The sequence below is a fragment of the Triturus cristatus genome, chromosome 9, assembly GCF_964204655.1.
Source record: "Triturus cristatus chromosome 9, aTriCri1.1, whole genome shotgun sequence".
NCBI lineage: Eukaryota > Metazoa > Chordata > Amphibia > Caudata > Salamandridae > Triturus > Triturus cristatus.
Genome location: NC_140592.1, coordinates 1145698348 through 1145722486, shown reverse-complemented (window position 1 = coordinate 1145722486; position 24139 = coordinate 1145698348). Strand labels below are relative to the sequence as shown.

Here is a 24139-nt window from a genome sequence, read left to right as displayed (position 1 = left end):
CAGGTGCGCCGAGGAAGACTGCTGGCTCCTTGACAGTAACACACTTTTATACATTTATCAGTACAGCATACAAAACCTTATATGTGGAAAAGTACCAGTTAGTCCTGGCGCCCCTAATGAGCTCATGCCTATTTCTAGTTTCGGCTACACATACAAAGGGTTACTATCTTTACAGAGAAGGTCGAAAGGGTGACTCCCTTCACGTCCCAGGTCTAGAGGAATTTGCCTGATACTCCCTTTTAGCAGATGTGACCTTGCTTCTCAGCAACTCAGCCTGTCTCCTATTTAAATGCAAGGAAAAGGGAAAGCAGAGGGTGTGCGGAAAAGACCACGTGACTCCCAAGTGAGAGAGAGAGCCGCAATCCAAGATGGAGGCGGTTCGGTTTCTCGGCCCTTTTGGTCGTACTAAACATAATCGGGGATTTCGAACCGTTTAATACACCATAACTAGTCAAACTATCATTAGATATACTGCGCTAATCATATCGTAATATCTTGAATACCTCACTCCTGTTCCATCTGTAAAACCTTTTCGAGGTGCACCCTGCTTGACGGAGAAGATTCGTCTTCAAGGAGCAGAAGAGCAAAGAAAACAGCAGGCCCAGTCATCAGGTGGGACTTCAGGGCGAGGAGAGTGCCAGTCCACTACCAGGGCTCTGTCTCTAGCCTCTGGGGGGATCCCCAGCAGAAGAAGGGCTGAAAAACGGTGCCGGTCCTAGTCGACCTCGAAGACTACGAAGTCGAGAGGAGGTACAGCGCCGACCGTTTCACCGTTGACTCAGGGCTCTGGGTCGAAACGACGTCGGCATTCCACGTCGAGAAAAAGATCTTCGACGGTGGTGGCGAGAATGCCTCGTTCGGTGTCGAGAAGCCCACCACAGACGGTAACAACTCGGAGGTCGCCGTCGAGACCCTTATCGCACTACTCAACGTCAAAACATCACCATCGATTGACATCGACACATCACTGTCGATCGGCGTCGACACATCACCGTTGATTGACTTCGAGACACCCCCGTCGATCGATGTCGAGACACCACCGTAGATAACGGACGCGGTCGACGTTGAGACGTCAGTGATCAGTGTCGAGACAAAGTTCTCTTTTGAGATGACTTTGAAGGTCGCCGTCAACAAGTAGATCGACGTCGAGGGGGAGAGATGGTTCTTCTGCAGAATCTGTGGTGGCTTCCTCACTCCATAAGGCATGGGAAAAGAGAAGACAAATCTACTCTTCGGATTCAGAGTATTCCCGAACATACTCTCCATCTAGGATCATATCACCAACTCAGACTCCTTCTCATTGACCAGATGATCTACTAAGACTACCTACACTGCCGCCTTCTCCACCGCCGCCTCCTCCTCCTTCGCATCTTCCTCTGCCTCCTCCACCTACACCACGAAGACCAAGGTCTAGGTCTCACATGAGGGATCATTCTCGCAGCAATAGGTGTTCCTCTACTTGTTCTCATTGTCGACGTTACGGGGGGAGATCTCGTTCCAGAAACACCAGGGACACTTCCTCTTCAAGTACAGGAAGATATTCTCCTACATTATCTGACTCTCCTCCTCCAAGGATTTCTCCAATTGAAGGCATTTCTACCTTTCAAGAAGTTTTGGTGTGGGGGCCAGGGGTGTAACGGATGCCCCCGCAGCCCCCACGGTGCAGGGGGCCTCTGCACCTTAGAGGTCAGAGGGGGGTCCCCTACAGATCCAGCAGCCCAGCAGCCTAGAATCTATATCATTTACAACAATGCAACAATAAAAAGATAAAGAGAAAAAAGCTTCAGAGGCCTATCATTAGTGGCAGAGGTGAATGAAAATATATTTCACTGAAGCGTGCCTTTCATTCGAAAGGGAGGGGGTCTTGGAGGGTTAAAAAAATGTTTTTTCCTGCTGCAACTCCAATTTGCAAGTACAGGGCCTCAAGAGATGAGCACTGGAGAGGAAACTGGAAAGAAGTGCAGTGCGCCTTTAAGACAGGTCAGACGACAGGGGAAGCCTGCGGAGATCTTTGTGCTCCAAATTTTTCAAGGCACAAGAACAATAAGATAACTCTGGTGAATAGTGTACTTGCTGGAGAGAGCTGTTTTTGTCTAGTCATGGTTTTGACTTATAAGGTAGTAGAAGCCTCCTGCAAATGTGTAACAAGCAGGTCACAGATTTGCATTTTGTGATCGTAGCTAAGTAGGCTAATGCTTTTCTCATAGAGAATGTTTTGGTACTTCCAGTTGGTAAGCTCCTCCTAATATAGCACAGTGAGCTATGTACCATTATCAAAGAGCTGCATGCAAACTGCAAGGCATAAACTTAGAACCTTATGTTTTTTTTCAAACTTTTGTTATTGTAAGGTTGCTAAAAAGGGTTCCTTTCAGTAGAAAAAACATCTCATTGATAAATACAACCCCAACCACTGTTACATTTTAAATTCTGACTTTGTGTTTCTCCAGAGAAACCACTCTTAACATATAGGGCCACGTGTATCATAATTTCAAACAGTGATTACCTAATTACCATTCACTGCGAATCGCAATTAGGCAATTGCTATTTGAATGTATGAAACTCCATGAATTTCACTTAGCGTTTCCTAAAGGGTCGCAAACCAACCTACCTCATTAATATTAATGAGGCAGGTTCAAATGTGTGATCCCTTAGGAATCTCAAAAATCACAAGGGTGGTGGCCTGTTAGGGTCAGCAGACAAACATGTCTATGATTGTTTTTAAATAAAGCAATCATTTTTTTTAAATGCAGCCCGTTTTCCGTAAAGGAAAACGGGTTGCATTCAAAACGGGCTGCATTTAAAAAAGAAAAATGAAAGGTTTTCTTTTACATTTTTTAAGAGCAGGCAGTGCTCTGTGGGACCACTGCCTGCTCTTAAAAAACATTTAAACGAACATTCACAAAGAAGAAGGAGTCCCCTTGGACCCCTTCCCGTTTGTGAATGGGTTATCACCTACTTAGATGGTAACATGCAAATGTTTTGTGACTGCATTTCAGTCACAAAACATTCCTACATACCTCTGCGATTTAATATGAGGAAGGGACGCGCTGAACACGCCCCTTCCTAATACAGAATCCGTATATTTCGCAATTCCAAATTGCGATTCGGTAACATGTTACTTAAGCGCAAATTGGAATTCATACATACCAAAAAGCATTTTACTGCTCTCAAATGGCCAGATTATGCGAATCCGGACATTTGAGACTGGTAAAATTCATGATACATGTGGCCTATACTGCCTATCAGTATGGATGACCTGATTCCTGCACCTTGCAGCTCATATTGTGTTATGTAACATTGCTAAGTTAGCACAACCGCGTTAGATGATAGAAAGCCATCTTGCCACTTTTGCTGCTTTTGCACACGACACTTCAGTTACATGTTATCGTTTGAGAAATGCTTGCTCGCCTTTGCTTCACATGAGAACTGTCTGTTGTTCACGTCCCTAACAGTGAGCTGCGACCTTGGTCTGAACATTGTGTAAAGAAACAGTCTGGGTCGCTAGACGGTGCATGTTGTTGGGTTCAGGTTGATCGGCCCACTATTTAGCCATAACACGCACGCAGCTGCAAATACCTGAAAGTCGAGTGCTTTTAATATTGCAGGCTGCATGCTTTATACACATTCGGAAGAAGAGCTTTCCCAGGAGCAGAGTATACCTGATCCTGTGATGTGATTCCACTAAGCTGATCTTTACGGTATGGGGTTCCCCATTCAAGCCTAGAGACCTTCTATCATTAATAATAATTTTATTATGATTTCTCCTTTCATTTTCTATGGTATTGTAACTATGCTGATGGTTTTGATTTTAATCATTTGTCTGCTTATGTTAGCCAAAGTACTGCATCTTAGGACACGAGGTTTATAAAATAAACTCTTTAAACTTTACCGTGTCTCTGTTTATTCTTGTTGTGGACTGATATGAGAATAATAACGAACAGGTATTTCTGATTCCCACCATTCCTGAGAATACACTAAGTCGCTTGTTCTGGGTTGTCTGTACATTGGGACCGCCGAGATAAAATCGGATAACGAATGGGACACTAATACTGGTCAGATAAGGGGTTCTGTACCTCGGTGAATTGTGGTGTACCAAAAACTCACCTCAGAACCCAGAACCCCTTATCCGACCAGCATCAGTGTCCCATTCGTTATCTGATTTTATCTTGGCGGTTCCAATGTACAGACAACCCAGAACAAGCGACTTAGTGTATTCTTAGGAATGGTGGGAATCAGAAATACCTGTTCGTTATTATTCTCATATCAGTCCACAACAAGAGTAAACAGAGACACGGTAAAGTTTAAAGAGTTTATTTTATAAACCTCGTGTCCTAAGATGCAGTACTTTGGCTAACATAAGCAGACAAATGATTAAAATCAAAACCATCAGCATAGTTACAATGCCATAGAAATTGAAAGGAGAAATCATAATAAAATGACAGTGGATTACAGTCACCTTCCTTTCGCTAGTAAACTAATATTATTATTATTAGACTAATAGAAGGTCTCTAGGCTTGAATGGGTAAGCCCATACCGTAAAGATCAGCTTAGTGGAATCACATCACAGGATCAGGTATACTCTGCTCCTGGTAAAGCTCTTCTTCCGAATGTGTATAAAGCATGCAGCCTGCAATATTAAAAGCAATCGACTTTAAGGTATTTGCAGCTGCGTGCGTGTTATGGCTAAATAGTGGGCCGATCAACCTGAACCCAACAACATGCACCGTCTAGCGACCCAGACTGTTTCTTTACACAATGTTAAGACCAAGGTCGCAGCTCACTGTAAGGGACGTGAACAACAGACAGTTCTCATGTGAAGCAAAGGCGAGCAAGCATTTCTCAAACGATAACATGTAACTGCAGTGTCGTGTGCAAAAGCAGCAAAAGTTGCAAGATGGCTTTCTATCATCTAACGCGGTTGTGCTAACTTACCAATGTCCGTATATAAATAGCAGTCCTCACTACAGGCTATTGCATTCTATTGCAAGTTTTGAAAATAATCCTATACACTTAGGCCGAGGGTCATAAATAACCCAGTGTGGATTGGATAAGTATGTGACAAATTTGAGGGTATAGGAGTTAGGACTCAAGCATGGTGACATAGAAAGACTAAGAAAATCGGAGTTAAAAGAAGGAAGAGAGAAGAAAAGGAATAGTTAAGGAAAAGGAACAATGAAGTGGAGGCAAAGGGAGAGACAACGAACTGGGAAATGAAAAGTGAGGGGTAGAAAAAAAAAGAATGAAAAACACCTCTCTGGACGAGAATTAAAGAAATGGGAATTTCACATGCGAAAGAAAGAATGTGATAAAGGAAAAGCAAAAGAAATATAAGAAAGGGGGTAAAACTAAGAAATACAAGATGAGTAAGTAATCGGAAAGAAAACTGAAGGGGTCAAAAATACACAAAAAGAAAGGATCTGATTTGAAAAGAAAAAGGGAGTTCAAAAAAAGAAAGTAAGGGGCAGAAAAAATAGAAAGAGTAAGACCAAAGGCTAAACAATGGCAAAGAGCATGAGCAGGAGCCTGAGCCCATGAGGGAAAGACTGTGCAAGAGTGGGTGGTAAACCTGAAAGGGAGACAAACATACATTGCAAAGTGGTAAGGGGCTTAGACTGGATATGCATGGTTGTTACAGGATGGGTGAAGTTATGGAATGCGAAGGAGTGATGACACAAGTGTAAAATATGGAAATAAAAAGGGTAAGGAGTAAGGGAAGCTGAAGTTGAGTGAACTGAAAGGAACATTCGGAGTAATAAAAGTAAGACAGAAACAAGACGTAAGTAGGTGCATGGGAATGAGCGAGGTATCCTTGAAGGAAACAAGTGCGATAGGAGTTTGGAAATAAGCGAAAGGGGTAAAGATGAAGATAGTTTGGGAACTGAGGATGCAGAAGCAAGAAGATCAGAGACAGTGCTGAGAGTAGCATTGAGCGATGATAGTGAGAGAATGAGAAGAATAAAGTGGAAAGTAAGAGAGGAACTGAAAAGAGATATTTAGTGGTCAAAGGTAAAATGTAATGTAAGCGGATGGGGTGGTATAGATATTGTAGAATGTCATATGTGCAACTTGAAGAGAGGGAGAGGAGAATGAGCGTAGGGTGGAAGTAAAACCGTGAGCGATAGAGGTGAGTGCAAAATGTTAGAGGTATAGTTTGAGAATGAGAGATTCAGAGTTGAAAGTAAGCAGCAAATTGGAAAAGATAGAGTGGACTAATGAGAGACTTAGGTGAAGAGAAACCCAGGAGAAATAGAGCAGAGGGAGAAATTGTCAGAACAAGTAGGGGAAGTGTGAGGGATCATGACAGCAGCATGAGAATAAGGGATATAATCTTGTGTTTGAAAGGGAAACTCAAAAAAGTTGATGAAACCGGAGGACAGAAGTGGAATTAAAAGAACTGGGAGAGAGAAGAGAACAGGAAGCATGGGGCGGGGAAACTGGGAATGATAGAAATAAGAATGACAAAGGTAAATGACATCAGTGCTAGTGGGAGGGAGGCCTAAATATCCTGGAAAAGGGTAACAGTGCTGGAAGAATAAGAGATCAGGTGAACTGTTCAAAGCAGAAAAGGTGATGAAAGAATGAGGGCTAAAGATGAGAGGCTGACTAGAAAAGATTGACTGAGAAATGTGTGAGATTAAAATGACCGGTAACATGGTCCATTGGTGCATTGCAAATGGAATTTTCAGTAGCACAAAGGCACCACTTGTACACATTACTAACTTTGAAATACTCAAAGCCCTATGACTGTGCCCTGGAATCCCTTCATGTCACCAAGCATTTCCCCTTGTCCCCTATAGCTCCATTTTGTAAATCAATAACACCAAAAAACAGTTTTTCTATGCCCTAATGAAATGAAATGAAATGAAATAGGGTTTTTTATAGAGCGTGTGTATGCTGTGGCGTCTTAGCGCTAGCTAAACCTAGGTTACAGCAAAATGTCTTCCTCACTGCAGAACTTGTTGATTTCCTTGAAGCCATTTGTATTAGTGAAAACCCTGCTGCTAGCTTTGAGGTGGATTATGAGGGTCAGGTGCATTAAACGAGCGGGTGGTAGAGTGATCAAATAAGGGGGCCACCTTGCAGTACATTGCATGTCCACTCCGATGTCATCAACTTCTGTGATATTCGAGACTCTTCAGCAGAGACAAGCTTCACGCCCCTTGCTTCCTCTGGTGCCAGGCCTCTTAGAACCGGCAATGGAACTTTTTCTATCACCCTCTTCTATTAAGCCAGCTCCAACCAGGCTGCAAAAGAAGTATTGTCCTCCAGAGCAGGACCCCCCATTCCTACAGATGGACCCAGCTCCGGATTCTGTCATTGTGGTGGCAGTTAAGAAGCAACATACAACAGCTCCAACATCTACAGTTCCACCTGATTAAGAGAGCCGTAAGATAGATTCAGTGGGAAGGAAGGTGTGCAACACAGCAGCAACTTCCATGAAAGCTGCTAGTGCCACAGCACTGCTAGGCAGATATGACCGGCCATTGTGGGAGTCTCTCCAACAATTTGCGCATCACCTCCCTAGGGATAACTAAGAGGACTTTAACGAAGTTTTAATGGTAGGTCTTATGGTATCTAATCAAGTAATCAGTGCAGCGGGGGACACATCCCTTCTGGCTGCACATGGATATTGCCATGGCGTGGCACTTAGATGGCATTCATGGCTTCGCTTGACATCACTTAAGCCTGAAGCACAGCAGCACATCCTGAATCTCCCGTTTTCAGGTGCAACCCTTTTTGGCTCTCATGCAGACAAGGAGATGGCCCGAATGAAGGTGGAGATGGAAACACTAAAAGCTGTTGGCCTTGAAAGACCCAAAGAGCAATGTAAATCTTTCCACCCTTTCTCACGCCGATATTTGACACAGAGGGTTCAAACCTCTCGGTGGTATCAGGGCTGACAGTCAAGCACGCAACAATTGTACCAACGATCCTACCAGCCTCATCAAAATCGTCAACCGAGAGGAAGGTCAGGACAGCAACCTTCTCAAGGAGTAAAGATACCGACAGGTTCCAAACCCTGAATCCTGTCTTCCCCCTCTTCTGTTACCCACTCCGGCATTACTTGGCAGAGTGGCAAAAAATCACGTAAGACCATTGGGTGCTGAATATTGTTCACAATAGATATTCTCTACAATTCATCAGCCCTTCACTATCAATACTTCCAAAACAGTCAAGATTCCAACTGTGCCAGTTACAATCCGAAGCAAACGTTCTCTTACAAAAACAGGCAGTGGAACCTTTCCCTCCTTTTCAACGAGGCAAAGGGCTATAATCAAGATTTTTTCTTTTAAAAAAAGAAAGACAAGAACGAGTTCAGACCGAATCTCGATCTAAGAAAGGCCAACAAGTGGATTCGGAGAGAGAAATTCCGGATTCTACCATCACACCAGATCTACCCTCAGCTACATCGAAGGGATTGGTTATGCGCAATCGACCTGAAAGATGCATACTTCCACATTCCCATCATAAGGAAACATTGCAAGTTCTTGAGATTTGCAGTGTGGAGCAACCACTGCCAATACTGTGCACTTCCATTTGGCCTAAAGTCAGCACCCAGGACCTTCTCCAAGTGCATGGTGGTGATAGCTCCCCATCTGAGTAAACACAAATTGTTTGTCTACCCTTACCTAGAGAATTGGCTAATCAAGGCATCCCCATATCAGGAGGCTCAACTACACTTCAGTTGGACCTCCGACCTTCTCCTTCGATTGGGTCTTTACGTCAACCAAACAAAGTCTACCTCGACACCTGTACAGTGCCTACAGTATCTGGGAGCATCCATTGATACTCGCACGACAAACGTCTGTCCTTCGGAGGAGAGATGCCTATCGATCCTTCAGAAGGCACAGGCTCTCATGACCCGACTGTGAGGACGGTTTCCTCTCTTCTGGGCTCGATGGCATCTCATATGTTCCTCACACCAAATGCACGTCTCCACATGAGACTCCTGCAAGAATGTCTGGAAGACAAATGGGACCAGTAAACAGGAGATTGGGAAGATCGGCTTCAACTGTCTCCACACGCCCTCCAGTCCATCAAATGGTGGTGTTTGCCCACCAATCTCCTATGAGGGATTCCTTTTCACAAGGAGATACCTGTTCAAACCATAGTCATGGATGCCTCTCTCCTGGGATGGGGAGCCCATGCAGATCATCTTCAAATTCTGGGCAAATGGTCACACAAGGAAACTTACCACATCAATCTGCTAGAGCTACGAGCAGTTCATATGGCTTACTGAAAGCCTTTCAGCCATCATTCCATGCCAGCTCCCTGCTTGTCCAGATGGACAATACAACAGCAATGTTCTACCTGAACAAGCAGGGAGGCACGAGATCCAGACCATTATCTTGGGAATCCCAGACGATCTGCAAGTGGCTTCTAGCCAGAAACCTGACCATAACAGCAACTCACCTCCCAGGTGTTCAAAATGCTCAGGCCGACTCTATAAGCAGGCTCCTTCAGGAAAATCACAAGTGGGTCTTAAACGACGACGTGGTCAAAGATATATTCGAAAAATGGGGTACTCTGGATGTCGATTTGTTTGCCACCGCAGTAAAGAGCAAATGCTAAAGCTTTGCGTTGAGGTTCTACCTACCAGGAACCCTGGGGAATGCCCTATGGATCACCTTGTCAGGCAGATTTCTCTACGCCTTTACTCCAGTTCCCCTGATCCTGGCAGCCCTCATCAAGCTCTCACAGTCATGGGCCAAGATGATATTCATATCCCCGGAGTGGCCACGTCAGTGGTGGTTCACAGACCTTCTTCACCGGTCTATCCATCCACATCTCAGGCCTCCATGCAAATCAGACCTACTAACGAAATTTGGAGGACAGATGGTGCACCCCAACCTCTCCTCTTTGAATTTGTCAGCATGGCTTCTGAGTTAGTGCAGTATGGACAACTGTACTTACCTCAGAACTGCATGGACATTCGTAAGGAAGCAAAGCGGCCATCCACACACTCCACTTATGCTCATAAATGGAAGAGATTTTGTATTTGGTGCTTATGTGGAATGTGGATCCTACCTCTTGCAGGCCTTCAATTTTCTTCCATTAAGGTCCACTTGGCAGCCCTAACTGCCTACAGAAAATTCCCTTCATAAACTTCCTTTTTCAGAATTCCTGTCATTAAAGATTTCTTGGAGGGTTTGAAGAAGGTTTTTCCTCCCAATAAAATTCCTTCTCCTCCTTGGGAGCTTAATGTGGTTCTCTCTCGGCTAATGTAAGAGCCCTATGAACACATTCATAAAGCTACTCTTCAGCATTTGTCGTGGAAGACAGCTTTCCTGTGGCTATCACTTCCGCCCACAGGGTCAGCGAAATTAAGGTACTTTGCTGTAAAGAATCATACACAGTTTTCCATAAATCTAAAGTAGTTATGAGGACTCATCCGAAATTCCTCCCTAAGGTAGTTTTGGATTTCCATGTGAACCAGACTATTTCCTTGCCTACTTTTTTCCAGCATCCATCTTCTCCAGCAGAGAGATCCCTTCATTCCCTGGATTTTAGAAGGGTTTTAAAATTCTATCTGGATAAAACTAAGGATCTAAGGAAATCGGATCAGTTATTTGTTAACTATGGCTCTCTCCGTACTGGTCTAGCGACTTCCAAACAATCCATTTCCAGATGGATTGTTTTATGTATTTTACTCTGTTACCAAAAAGCTAACAAATCACTTGCCAGTAAGCCTAAAGCTCACTCTCCCTGAGGAAAGGCAGCTACTTTGGCCTTACTTCGCAATACACCCATTTCTGAGATTTGTAAGGCTGCTACCTGGAAGTCAGTCCATACATTCACAAAACACTACTGCCTGGACTTTGATGCCAAGGCGGATGCTCAAGTTGGGCAGGCTTCCCTTCGGAACCTATTTGCTTAAACCTGCATATCAATTTCTCTGTCTCTTCCACCACATTTTTTTATAGGGATGGGCTTGCTAGTCTATTCAAGTGCTTACGACTATACATGGAAATCCCCTACAAGAGAAGGAACAGTTTCTTACCTGTAACTCCAGTTCTCTTGTAGGGGTATTTCCATGATAAGTCATAAGCAACCCTCCCTCCTCCCGGTGGAATAGACAGACGAATCCCTAACATAGAATAGGAATTCAGTTCTCATTGCCTTCAAAAAGAATTGAAGTAACTGCCACTAGCTGTTCATCATGGGATACTGATGGTCTCTGGAGTTCTTAAAGGCACAGCTTCTATTTTAAGACATATAATGGCAGCCTATGGGGCTATTCTGTCCTATCCTTTTATCTCTATCGTGAAAAAAGGAGTTTTGTGAAGGGCAGTTTTCTATGTGTTTAACACCATAAAAATGGCACAAAATATAGTATACTGGCTATCTTTTTTCACTTCAAGATGAAGTTGCGGTCGGTGTAGCCTGGTATCTAGGATGCCTTGTTGTCTTTTCTATCTCTTAAGTGTCTTTGCAGGCCTTCCTGCAGAAAGACCAAAAATGCCCACTTAAGAAGCTATATCTAAAGAAGTGATCCAGGGTCCCGGAACGTGGGCGAGACTATTCAAATGCTTATGACTTATCATGGAAATACCCCTACAAGAGAACTGGAGTTACAGGTAAGAAACTGTTCCATCCTGGGCAACGTCTGCACTCCCATGTTATACGCCCTTTAGGTCGATAATTGCTGATGTCACTTTGTCATCCTCCACTCCTCTAGTGCATTCCTCCTCTGTTCTGACTTCAGTTGTGTCATGAGCTACAGCCCCATCCATGACAGCACTGTCAATTACACTGTTGACAAAGACTCTATCAGCTAAGATGCAGTTGATGAAGACACCAATGTTTTGAATCACCATCAGTAAAGACGGTAAAGACAGTCAAGGAAGCCACTATTAACAAAGCCACATTAGATGAATCCACTTTTAACAACAGGACCTTCACCATCATTGATGAACACAGTTAATGCCAGAATCATCGTTGAAAGCACTGCCAATGGCAGATCCTGCTATCATAACCAATAGGAAAATGTACATAGGTGTCCCTTTTTCCATTTTACCTTCAAATACCTTTTCTAGTAAAGCGTTGTTACTTCTGCCACCAAAGATCCTTGAGGCAGAAGGAGAATCACAGGATAAAGGTTCCTTCAGTTTGGCAACTCCAACTTAAGTGTATGGATGCAGAAGTATGATATAGAGGATCATGAGGAGGACCAATACATTGAGTACATATAGAACAACTCTCATCATCCATACATTGATGAGATGGAACTGTGCAGTGGGGTTAAGGCCAACCACATTATGACCATCAGTATCTTAAGTACTACAAAGAACCACCTAACCAGGGGACTCCAATGCTGTCAATTCCAGCAGTCTTCATCACTGACCTCCAGCACATGACAACGGACTAATATTCCAGATTCCTTCTATGGCCACAATAACCTTTTATGCAGCCTCTGCCAATACCCAACCTCACTCACATCAACATCCTATACCCCAGGTCCCACCATGTAAGATTCCACAAGTCAGGCACTCAGAGACTAGTTAATTGCAGGATAAGGACGAAGAAGTAAAGGTTATTGAGGACCACACCAGCTGTCCTGATAAGTTGAATGGTTATATTGTACCCACTATGCAGGATCCTTCCCCTCCACATGTGAAATCTCATTTGGGCGACATTGCATGCTCTCATGTACTAGTTTAGAGATCATACACATGCTTTTATCTCACATCAACTTCACAGAGACAGATTGCTTCCTCTATAATTTTGAAGAGATGAGAAAAAGAGCAGTGAAGTCAATACCAATTACCCTCCTAGATTGTGAAGAAATGAAGATGGACAATTAGGTCAAGGAAGTGTCTACTCCGGCTGCTACATCCATTAAAGTTTCACCTATGTTGACCATCATTGGCCATGATGCTAGACAAATGTGAACGGCCATTACCCTAACTAATATTAGACAGTAAATTACAGAACTAATTACAGAATTACATTTATGACATGCCTTTTGATGGGGAAGTATTATTCAGACTTGATGTAGACTAAGTGTTGCAGTACAATAAAATTGAAGCGTATACTGTTAGATCCCTTTGAGAACTGCATTAAAATAGCAAACATTATTTTGAAAGGTTCGAAGAAGAGGTCTTCCTTCCTTTCTAGAAGGTTACCAACCTTAACAGTTCCAACCCCAGTAGCAGAATCGGTTTTGCACTGCCTGCAAAGTTATCCTCAGTCAAGACTTACACCTAGGTCCTTGCCATACTGGCAACAAGAAAAGAAGAAGGGATCCTGCCATGGTAAGCAGCAGTAAATGTTGCAACACTGACCTGCTGCACCAGTTACCTCACACCATTATTATTTGCCACAGAGCCTGATGGCTGAAAGGTGTGACACTGCTTCACAGTGTGGAAGGTAATAACAACTGACACGTGGGTACAAGATGTTAGTTATAGATGAAGATGGCCAAACATTGCAGTTTGTCCTAAAATCACCACCAAAGAACAAGGTACATCAAAATCTGTACTTACTCCCGTCTGAAATCCTTGCCATTTTGAGCCTTGTTTGAGGAAGACTACTGTTTGAAGGTCACCAAAGGGCTCTCAACTCAATGATGGGAAATGTTTCAAGCCTGTAAATCTATGAACTATATGAAAATGCTGGAGAAAAGCAGTTACAGGTAATTCACTTTTTTCTTACATTTGCTTAGGTCAAGGTGGATAAATGCTGAGGAAAGGACATGACCAGATATGAAACAAATTCCAAAAAATAAGACACCACTTGGAAGTGAGCCAAGCAGTACATCAGGGATCAAAAGTTCTATAATTGAATAAGGGGTTTTAAGATTTTCTCCCCTATAGGCACAGATGTATTGAAATTAATCAGTCTAAACAACTCAGACTGATGTAGTTATGAAAGAAAAGACTATAATAGGAAATAAATTGATCAGGTAACACAATTCCACACATAACAAGGGAAAGGGAACATTTTCAGGAGTGCCCAGTATTGATATTTACTGAAATGACAAAATGCCAGAACAGAAGGGGTCAATTACTCACTATTACAAATGGCGCAGTATAATAGCAAAACGATTTATCATCTTTCGAAGATGCAATGAAAAGTTTCTAATGAACATTCTTAATGCACTCTCAGTAGGAATCCCGATAACAGCGAGAGAAGATTGAGAAGATTCTCAACGGATAGTATTATACCAGTGCATAACATAATTAGAAGACAAAGGAAATAGAAACTATGAAATACAGACAAATTAATTCTTCTTAGAATTTGTGAATACATTGCAACTTATTTATCTTAGTAATTTATATGTTGCATTTGTAAAGTGCTCAATATGCTGACTGAAGCCTGAGGTCACTTTTTGGTTAAAGTGGTTGCTTAGGTAAGACCAGAAAAGTCTAGTTACTCTGCGGTAATCTTGAGAGGAAGTGCACCATTCATGAAAGATATTAGGTGACTTGCCAATATTAGGTGCATGACTAGCCTTGCAAGCTAAGGTGTTTGAGATAGTGATTCAGAGTTTAGCATGTGATCTTCTTTGACCTAGGCTGTTCGTGTTTGCAGGGCTGTGAGGATTTTGATGAAATTAAGGAAGACCTTTTATTCTCAGACATGCAGGGATTGAGTTTTAGAGCTAAGTCCCCATATGTGAAGGGAGATTCTACCAACCTTGTATATCACGACGCCAGAATCATATGTAAGTTCTAAATTTCTGACTTCATACTTCTGAATGGCTGATAGGGATGGAAGACCTTGGAGAGACTATATAGTGCTCAGTATCTTAATGCAAGAAATCTACCCTATAGCTAGTCAGTGACAGTACTTCATGGCTGGTGTGATTGGGTTTTGGTGAGTCAGGACAGGGTTCTCCATCCAAGACAGCTGAAGCCTACATTAATTTTAAGGAAGAATCAAATACAGCAGCTGCTATATCGCTAGCCCAGATCATCACTGCCACGATCCATGATAGTGACATGCTGAAGTTGAAATTTATAATTACACATCAGTCATGGAACTGACATACTCAACCTCTCACCAGTGACGGTAAATATCAAAAATACAAAAATGTTAAAAGATTAATTGTCCATAACTGTGGAAGGAGTTATTCTGTGCGGGTCGAGAAACCTGATTCTTGAGAGTCTGCGACAGAAACTAATTGAAGTGGCTCACGAAGGACATTGTGGTATTATTGCCACCAAAAGAGCTCTCCGAGACCGAGTTTTGTTTCCATATTTAGAGGGTTGAAAGGAACTCAAGGCCTGTCTTCTATTCACCTGCCTTTCCACAAATATTACTCAACATACTCTTAACATGTAAGAACTCCCTAAGCATGCATGGGAGAGAATTACCATTGATTTCTTTGGTCTACTCGATAATGACCATCATCTGATGGTAATTGTGAACGAGTACTCATGTTTTCCATTAATAGACGAGCTCTCATCGACAACTCATGAGCCAGTCATTGAGAAACTAGATGGCATCTTAGCGACATTGGGCGTTCCAGCCATTTTGAAGTCTGATTATGGCCCGCCTTTTAACCGTTGAGAATTCAAGGATTTCCTGGAGCATCTGAGCATAAAGTATCAGAAGAGTACACCTTTGTGGCCGTGGGCCAATGGACTCAAACATTTTATGAGTGCACTGAAGAAAGCGGTATTGCGTGCTACTCTTGAGAGGCTCAGTTTGAAAACTGTATTAAATTCTACCCTACAAGCCTATCGTTCAACACCTCACTCGACCACAGGCAAAAATCCTGCGACTGATTTTCAGGAGAGCAATGACAACCAAATTACCTCAGTGGACCAACAAAAGAGAAGGAAGTGAGAACACAACTCGTACAAAGGGCTTGGTTAACAAGCAGAAAACAAAAGTCTATGGAGACAAGAGGCGACATGCAAAGAACATCAAGTTTAAGAGAGATCTAGTTCTCTTCCAGGGGATCCTCATCAATAGTCATAAGCACTGAAAAAAACTCCTTTTTTTATTTTATTTTTTTAATTAGGTAAAACACTCATGATAAAGGAAAAAAGAACACTGTGCAAAACACAGATCCACAAAACATTGTTAGCCTGCAGGCTGCATTGCAATACAATACCATAGAGACTGAAAAGCCTTGTACAGGTAAAAACTGGCACCGTGCCTTTAAGGCAGCCCTGACTCCAATATCCCATCATGCCTCAGGGGTGACAGTTGGGTCAGTTGTTCTTTCCGGCTCCTTCAGTCAGGACCCTGGAATTCAGCTCTCTTCTTTTTTGACTTTTCAGTCAAGAATTGTTACTTTTCTAGTAATTGTTTGGGCTTCCTCTGGTTAAAGTCTGTCAGGGAAGCGTATACCTGTGTTTTCTGACTAAATTTAGCAACTTTTTCTGTCAGAAAAATGCCTTCTTTATTCATGCCGTGTCCATCCTGTGGCAAAAAGAAGGCCTCTTCAGACACACACGAGGTGTGTATCGTCTGCCTACCAGATTCTCACTCTCCTGCATCCTGTCGTCACTGCAATGACCTTTCAAAGAGGACTTTGAAAGAGAGTAAGAGAGTTAGGCTTTATGGCCTTTCGGAGCGGTCGACGTCGAAGCAGCTGGTCTCTGTCTGTTCTCTATCGGCGTCAGGCTCGGCGTCGAAGACTCCAGAGGCGGGATCGTCGCTGAGAGGTGAGGAGTCTAGGGGGAGTCATGCTTCCAAAAGAAAGTCCACGTCAACGCTCGATCCGGCGGCGAAGCGCATTTGTTCGTCGTCGGCAACTTCGACGTCAAGAAAATATCCTTCAACGTCGAAGGAGGCTCATCGCCGATCAACGTCGAGAAAACATCGTTCGACGTCAAGACATCACTCAACGTCAAAATCGACACCAAGAGAGAAGTCGACGTCGCAGGAAGAGGTGGGATACCAGGAGACGTCACACATTCGTCTGACTTTTAAGAAAGTATCAAGGCGCAAATCTCCTCATAGGGTGGTATATACCACATCGGAGCACGATTCATCACGTCCGATCTCAATTTCACCCTCAGCCTCTCAAGGCTCGTGATCAAGATCTGGATCACCGGAGGTGTTGGGTCTCTCTCCAGCTCCTCCAGTGGAGCATACATCTCAAGACGAGGGCCATGCTCAGAGCGCCGTCAGGAAAATGCCTCAGAACACTTCAATGATTCAGGCAGTTAAGGATTCCTTAACAAGACTAAGGACTCTGGATCAACCATCACGACCAGCAAGATCCCATTCTCGAGGAAGAGAATTGCAAAGGCGCTCACGCTCGCCTAGAAGGCGATCCAGGTCTACCTCTCATAGGAGAGAGTCAATCAGGTCGAGGAGAATGCGACAGAGGTCTCCTTCATCTTCCGTGTCAAGCCGTTCGTCCAGAAGGGATTACTCACCCACACTCACAGATACTCCACCATCTAGAGTGTCGCCAGTGAACGACATCACCACTTTTCAAGATGTGTTGTGCAGAGGAGCGACTAAGTTGAACATTCCCATGCCTGTTCAAGAAACCACCTCTTCTGTCATCTTCGAGACCCTTCATGAGAGAGCGGTGTCTCGTCCACTTTTGTAGGAACACCTTGACCACCCAAGTATTGCTGATATATTGTTGCCTGGAGGCTAACTTCATTCAAAGAGGAGTTACTGGACCATGTAGAGGAACAAGGTCACAGGTTAAGTGGGTTTTTAAGAGCAGGATCCTCGCAGATGACCCCCAAAGTTCTTTTACATGTATAGTTGGGAGCATGTTAGTCAAAACCTTAAATCAGTTTTTAACTGCGTTTTTTTCTGTGATATATGAAGCATAACTAACCTTGTACTTAGTTTTTCCGTGAAAAAGCTCTTCAGTATATCATTCTGTTGAATTTCAAATTCACATTTTTTTGCAGGAAATGTGCATTCAGTTTCCCATTGCCTTGATACTTGGTTATTTTCCAACTGACAGCAAACATTAGCATTTAGTAAAAAATATGATGTGGTTCCACAATAGAAGTATTTTCCTTTTGTTTTCCCTTTAAACAAGCGAGGAGATGCAATTCCTCGACTTCAAGATGAAATTGGGGTATATTCACAAGAACGTGTGATGACTACCGCAAGAGTAGCTTAATGCAACTCTCAACATCGCAGCCTATAGCGGGAAAATAACCCTGTGTCAACTGGAATTCACAACAAGGTGGCCCCATGCGATAGTTTGCCGAAACTGCGTCCAATGCCCGCGATACAACCACCTCAACAGAGATAAAAACACAAACCTCAACGCCAAAAAACCTGCGATGGGCCAAAGCGCGATAAGAAAACAGTGACAACCAGCACGAGGGCAGCAATACTCACGTATAATGCGGGAAAAAGCACAAGAACAGCATACGGAAAATGCCATAGAAAAAATACATCAACAGCAGAGTACCACTGATGCACCCTGACCAACTGCAGAGGACAACATGTAAACCACAACATCCAAGCACTGTGGAAGAACAGAACCGACAGGCACACCGCATGAAAGAGACCAGTGGCAGACAAATCAGAGCTGCAGGAGCGACTCGGCCACCATGCAGCATACGCACATAAGCATAAGCGCACCTCGACATTGACAACATCCCGGTACAAACAGCAACCCCTCCACAACTGAACACAGGACACACTGGTTCCGCAAATGCGCACAACATGGCAAATCACATCTGAAACCGCAGGAAAATGTAAAATGACAATGTACAAGTACAACCTGTAACCTGCAAATATGTTTTAATCAGACATGCAGTGCAATTGGAAATCTTCTATTGTCCCATGATTGCCATGGACGGCCACAATGTGACGTGCTCATGAGAAGTAAGTGTCAATGATGGAGTTCCTGCGGGCCATTCCTGCCGCAGCTGCAGTGGGATGTGGCCCATCTGCTCCTACGTCACCATCATCGTCCGGTACTTCTGGAACTGGGATCCATGGGGCATTGTTGTGAACACAGATGTTGTGCAACACACAACATGCAACGATCATCTTACACACAATGTCCGGGCTGTACAGGAGCTTCCCACCAGTGCCATCCAGGCACCTGAAACGTGACTTCAAGACGCCAAATATGCGTTCAACGATGCCCCTGGTGCGTATTTGGGCCGCATTGTACTGCCTCTGGGCGGGTGTGTCCGGGTCTCGGAGGGGTGTCATCATCCAAGGGCAGAGTGCATATCCTTGATCACCCGTGACAGTGCAGGGAGAAAAGAGTCAATACTTGGTTCAGCAGGATGTGATGGCAGGCCCACTAATACAGTGACGCCTGTGCTGGCTGTGTGTGGGGTGAGTGTAAGCCAGCCCTCAGGGAGTAGCTGCTGCTGGCAACAACTCCAACAGTCATCGGGCACTCAGAAATGCAATGTCAGAACAACAAGGGGGGATGACTCGAGCCGCACAGGGTTAGTGGCCCCGGATGCACAACGGCCGACACGGGCCCACCGCCACGGGACGCTGACCTGCGGGAGACTGGGGTAGGGTCATGAGGGCAGAGCAGGGCCTCGCATGTGTCATAGGTGCCTTCCACGGAGTGTCATGGGGGAGAATGGGAGGCCTACCCCGAGTGCATTATGCAGAGGGCACATGCCAGCTGGGTCCGGCAACATGGCAGATATGAATGCCACAGACCCAGGCCAGACACCAAGTCCGTACCTGTCCGTTGCTGATGACAACCCCCAGGCCACAGGTTCAGACACCGACGATGTTCCGCCGGAGGATGTCGGTCACTCATGGCACACAGGTTTAGTGGCACCATGTTTCTCCGGCTTGCGTTGAACAGGGTTAGTGGCACCACGTGTCGCAGGCCTGCGATATGGAATTATGCCTCACTGATCGAAGGGAGTCTGGTGCTGTGGCCACTGCCACAGACTTGGGGCCACTGCCATTCCGGACTCAGGACACTGTTCCACATGTGGGACCTACTGGGCCGAAGAGGACACCAGTGGAGCATGTAAATAAGTAAGGAGTGATGTGGACCAGCATCGGGGGTCAGCGATGGTCTGCGGAGGCTGCAGAGGTCGTGGGACTGGGGCTTGGTGCTTGCACCGGCACATGTTGGGCCCTCTTTGACACACGACGTGGCTGGGAGGCAGTAGCGGTCCGTGGAGGGAGTTCTGTGGGGCGGTGAGGCGGGGCGGGGGAGGGGCAGGGTGGGAAAATGTAAACACCACAATATGGATGAACGGAGGTAAGTACACATTTAAATAAATAAAACGAATTTCGTTGCACGTGCTGCATCGCATTTTGCGATGCAGCGCGCGCAAAGGAATTTGTTTTATTTATTTAAATGTGTACTTACCTCCGTTCATCCATATTCCGGTGTTTACATTTCCCCACCCTGCCCCTTCCCCTTCCCACCGCCCCACGGAACTCCCTCCACGGACCGCTACTGCTTAAAGCCCTGCCTATGGTATTAGAGGGCTCGTGGTGTTAGGGGAGTGGAGTATGCATTTCGGGTGGTGCCTGGGGCGGGGTAATGTAAGCGATTGGCTGTGTTTTTCATCTTCTGTATAATCTATGTAGCAAACCTTATCTCCCGCAATTAACACCATTGCAACGCACCGGTCTTCTGAATTGGGGCGTCTTGGGGTGATGACTTGAAGAGCGTCCACCCCCGAGTTACTTCGGGATTGGGTAATTTAGGTTGAGGGGCGGGGTCAAGGTGACAGTTAGGGCAAGAGACAGCTATGGCACTGGACCCAGTAGAGTTGCGCGGTGGCTCTTTTAGGCGTTTATGCAAGGTTTTCCTCGACAAAGTAGTTTCAGATGGTTGACGAGGAGGTGTTCTATTTATAATCATAAATCACACCAGTGGTTGACGAGCTGCAGCCTCGGGAGAACCTGCTCCACCTAGCTCTGCACAGCCATGAACGCTATTATGGGGTCTACACGCGCAAATGGTGTGGGCGTGGAACTGCAAGTGCGTGCCGACATGTCTGGAGGAGTGAGGGAGCCAAGGCGCGGGCCTGCCCACAGTCAAACTGCCGGAGAGATGGGTGGGTCACAAGCCCCTTGGAATGGCTCGGGTTACCCCGAGTCACTCTCTGGGATTAGCAGCCTAGCCTCCTTGCTTGGCATCAAGCCATGGCTGGGTTAGTGAAAAGAGATCTCGTTAATTTCCAGACGGTTTCGCCACACTTCTTTTCCAGGACAGCCTAAAGCCTCTGCGAATAGATCTGCAGATACACGAAGATTCCTATCCGGGACCCACACAAAAGTCTGCATTTAGAGTTCCCTGCTCAGAGGGCGCCATTCACTCGTACACAGCACGTGCAATAAAAGCTGTTGTTGTCTGTATCAACCCTCGCTCAATCTCCGCAATTCTCTTGAGCTCATTCAGCACATTCACACAGACAAGGCCTGTCCGTCTCTTTCACTCTTCGGGGCAGATTTATAAGCCCCTTGCGCCTCTTTTACGTTGCCGTTGCGTCACTTTTGTGACGCAGCGGCGGCGCAAAACCAGCACCAGGCTGCGGGGTATTAACAACGTGACACATCTGGGAGATGCGTCACGTTGTAAAGCCCTGCGCCAGAAGTAGGCGTTCTTGCTCAGGGGGGGGGGGGCGTTCCGTCGCAGGAACGCCTCTTAAAAGTGGCTGAGTGAAATCTACAAGATTTCACTCAGTCACTTTTGAGCCCATGCTGTGTCAAAACCCTGCGCCTGCTTGAAGCAGGCATAAGGATTGACGCAGCATTGTGAAGATAGGGCCCCCCAAAGCATTGCTGGAGCTGCGTTGCGCTTGCGACGCAACTCCAGCAATGCGCCACTTTTACGGCACAGATGCGTCACGCATCTGTGCCGGTTTTGCCCCATGGTCGGCCGCATTGTAAATGCGGCGCATCCATGGTGGCGGAGCTGTGGCGCACAATAAATGGCGCATCCCTGCTGATATGCAGGGATGCGCCAGTTATTATAAATCTGCCCCTTCATGTCCTTTCGCCGCACCCAGCTCTCTTCCCCTCACTCTTGCTCCCCCTCTCTCTTTCTGTCTCCCCGCTTCATATCCCCTTCTCACTCTTCATCTCCCTCCCTCTCAACCCTTTCTCTCACTCTTCACCTCCCCCCTCTCTGCTTCCCCAATTCTCATCTCACTCCCACTCCTCTCTTTTTCTCCATCTTTCGCCCTCCCATTCCCATCACCTTTCCTCATTCTCGCACCCCACACCCGTCACTTCCTCTCTATATATTTCTCCCCCCACTCTTACTCGCTGTCTTTCTCCCTTTTTGTCTTCCCCTTTCTCTCTCTCACCATCTCACTCTCTCTTCGCCCCTCTCTCTCTTTCTCTACCTCTTAATTCTTCATTTTGTCTCTTCTCTCATCTCTTTTTCCCGCTCTTACTCTCCCTTTCTCACTCTTCCCGTCTCTTCCGCTCTCTCTCTCTCTCACCATCTCTTGTTTTGCTCTCTCCTCCCACCCCCTCTCTCTCTGAGCACCCGGATAGAGTTTATTTTGATCCGCCCATGTAAAAAAAGGTCGCTTTTCAAAGAAGACAGATGTCAGACCGCCTCAGCTCAGCCATGTAATGCTCACTCGACCTTTGACTGTTGCAAATGTCCAGACATACTGTACACTCAAACACTGAGTGGGGATCTGAGAACATTTACTGTAAACTGGGCTGCCAGGAGTGATGTTTACAAGCAGTAAGTCCGTGGGCCGTTCGAGCATTTCCAAAGTTTGTCACCCTCTCCGGCGATGGGTGTCACACTGCGGAGACAATAATTCTCGAAGAGGCACACATTTAATAATTAATATAAATATATCTTCTGCGAGTTCTCTCATGTCCTTACGCAGATTGTCCGTTTGGAGATCTAGACTAAATGGAATTCGTTTTTATGTTTCATCCAAGCTTGCTCAGCCTAAGGGTTCTGCTATAAATTGATCCTATTTTCCAGAGCAAATCTTTTTTTAAGGTTCAGAGATCAAACAGTTTCCCGTTAGGACAAGTGATTCCTCACGACGGGAGGATAGTGGATCTGAAAATATGACTGACCATGCCTGTCGGAAAAATGAGTTGTACTACTTAAAATCAAGCCCAAGTATATAAACAAACCGGAATATCAGGAACAGAATATAGAGGAATAAAATATTGAAAGGTAAGTGCATGTAGGGAAGTATAGATTTGCTATCCCCAACCGTCACATCTGCATACCTTGAAGAGGTATATATCGCCAAGGTACATACGTGTGGAATTAGGTATATAAAATCTATACTTACATTTCGATATTTATTATTCGATATTTTGTCCTCGATATTCTGGATTCGATCTTGAGGGTGCACGCCGGAAACATTCTTCCTCAAGTCGATTTACAGGGTTTGTAATAAGAAAATACCATGTCACGTGGTTTTGGTTGTGTTGCTGAAAAATAATTCTTAACAGTAGTCCGCAAGACCACATTTTGTAGGTTTTTCCTCTCTACTGTTTCCCAATTGTGTCGAATTAAGATTTAGTGAATGAATGAACAGGAAATTGCACATATTTAGGTTTGCTCAGCTGGGAAGGTGTATTTAGAATCATCAGCGAGGCTCCTTTTGCGCACCTAAGTTGCACCAAGTAGCTAAAAAACATCTGGTAATATCTGGTAACATATATGCTTAAGGAGGGGAAGCAGTACTCCTACATGTTTACAACTGGTAAACATTCCAACTGCGCTTCCTGGGATGTATGTGAATCACAGGAAATTGAAAATCTACCAGAAACAGAGGAAATCTTCTGCAGAAGTAGGTCTTCATGTTTTATGACAAGGGTTTTGTGAATTGTGCCATAAGCTGAATAAGGGTTGTTCTGAATGACCTGCTATTAGTGGGGTTAATATGACATCCTGTGAATATCTCAGGGTACGGTATTTACTCCTTCCAAGAACCTAGGAATCTGGACCAATGCAACAATGCCACACATTTTCCCCACACCAAGCTGTAAAACACAGAATCTTGCAGTGTTTCACCCATGAATTTCACCAACTCAAGTTTAGACTTAAGTCGGTGTTACCACAGGACTCTGAATGAGGCCCGAGGTGCAAATTTTTATAAATGCGCTTATTGGTTTTCAGGAATTGTCAAAAATGTTGTCATTGTAGCATTTCCTGACAAAAGCCTTGTGAGTAGAATAAAACGGTAGTATGTTATCTTGACAGAAGTATGTGTGTGATTTGTCTAATTCTTTATGGTTTTATTACATAGGTTTGCCCTAT

At 44.8% G+C, this 24139-nt stretch overlaps 1 protein-coding gene across 1 annotated transcript in view; it reads left to right on the top strand.

The window, feature by feature from the left end:
• Nucleotides 1-24139, top strand: part of SPTBN5 (spectrin beta, non-erythrocytic 5) — a 1776766-nt gene that overhangs the window by 654453 nt on the left and 1098174 nt on the right. The gene's annotated exons all lie outside the window — the stretch shown is intronic.